Source organism: Lithobates pipiens, unplaced genomic scaffold, assembly GCF_037356315.1.
Source record: "Lithobates pipiens isolate NorthernLeopardFrog02 unplaced genomic scaffold, aLitPip1_a1.2 Scaffold_22, whole genome shotgun sequence".
Lineage (NCBI taxonomy): Eukaryota > Metazoa > Chordata > Amphibia > Anura > Ranidae > Lithobates > Lithobates pipiens.
In genome coordinates this window covers 217,925,118-217,926,839 of record NW_027507784.1, presented here as the reverse complement: position 1 = coordinate 217,926,839, position 1,722 = coordinate 217,925,118, and positions in this window count along the sequence as shown.

Sequence of the window (1,722 nt, the reverse complement as noted above, 5' to 3'; positions counted from 1 at the left end):
TCTGCATAGTGATAATGCTATGTCCTCATTACAGACATCTATAGATGCTTTCCCAACATCAGGTCAGCCAGTACTAGATACCACACTGAAAGAAATGCTTGTGTCATTACAATCATCTATTATATCTAATCTATCCTCCATGATTCATAAATTCTCTCTTGATATGAAACATATGGATGGTAGACTGCAATACGTTGAAAACAAAATGGAGGAATGCACTGAAACAGTGAATGAGCTAGTGGATGCATGTACAGAACAAAAAGATGATTCCATGTGGGTCAAGATGAAACTGGCAGATCTCGAGGACCACTCACGTCGAAACAACATTAAAATGAGAGGAATACCAGAGTCAGTTCTACCTATGGACTTACGTAACTATGCAAATACACTATTTTCGACATTATTGCCAGAATTATCGCCGATTGAACTTACAATCGATCGTATTCATAGAATTCCCAAACCAAAACATCTAGAAGAATCAATTCCCAGAGATGTTATTCTGCGAATTCATTTTTATCAAGCTAAAGAGCAAATTCTCTCCAAAGCGAGGGAGTTAACTACTCTACCACCACCATACTCAGATATACAATTATTCGCGGATCTCTCGCAATTTACACTACAAATGAGAAGACAGCTCAAAACTGTAACAAAGGCATTATCTAATCATAAGATCACATACAAATGGAGACATCCAGCCACTATCTTGACCACTTTCAACGGGAAACATTTTGCTATATTTACCATTGAAGATGGCATGCAATTACTCCAAACATATTATAGTTCATCTTCCACATAACACCCCTGCCTTGAAGGAAAAACCTAATTTGTTCCACTTTGGACAAAAACGTGAACAAAATAGAATTAAATACAAATGAACTACTCCTGCCTGTTAAATGCATTACTGACATATACGGTCTGGTTTGATGCTCAATACCTTACTACTTGAACTTCACCCCCTATCTTTGTCAGCATTCCTTTGAGTGGATTACTGCTGACTCTTGGAAAATATTTTTTTCTTTACTATTTTATTTTTTATTTTTTTTCTCTCCTTTTTTTTTTTCCTCTTGCAATATATATTGCCAAATAACTACTAATAGAGTAATAACTCGTTTTTTCATAGGTTTGAAAAAAAAAATCTACATTGTTGTGTGCATGATTTAATAGTAACTGTGAACTGATCATATAACAAATACTTAGATATTTAGCTTAAGAGTTATAGAAACTATAGAATATTCTTTTAGGAATATATAGAATTATAGTAACATCTAATTTTGATATATATTAATATGTCTTTCAAAATATTGTCCCTAAATGCAAGGGGACTGAATCACCCAGCGAAACGAACCTCTATGTGGAGGTCTGCCTTATCCTTTAATTGTGACATATTATGTGTTCAAGAGACACATTTTGCTAAAGATGCATCTCCCAAATGTCAACATAAACATTTTTCTCATATTTTTCAAACAAAATTCTCCAAAAAACAAAGAGGGGTGTTAATAGCTATTTTGCCGCATACACACGATCAAACAATCGGGTGGAAAAGTCCGGCAAACTGAAATCCGCCGGACAATCCCCCCGTGTGTAGCCTCCGGCATACTTTTTTTACCCGAAAGTACGGCGGGCTTAGAAAGTAGTTTTGCACTCCAATCTTCCCGCCGGACTCTCATTTCGGCGGACAATCCGGCCGTGGGTATGCCAGTCCGCCGTACTTTTGAAATGAAC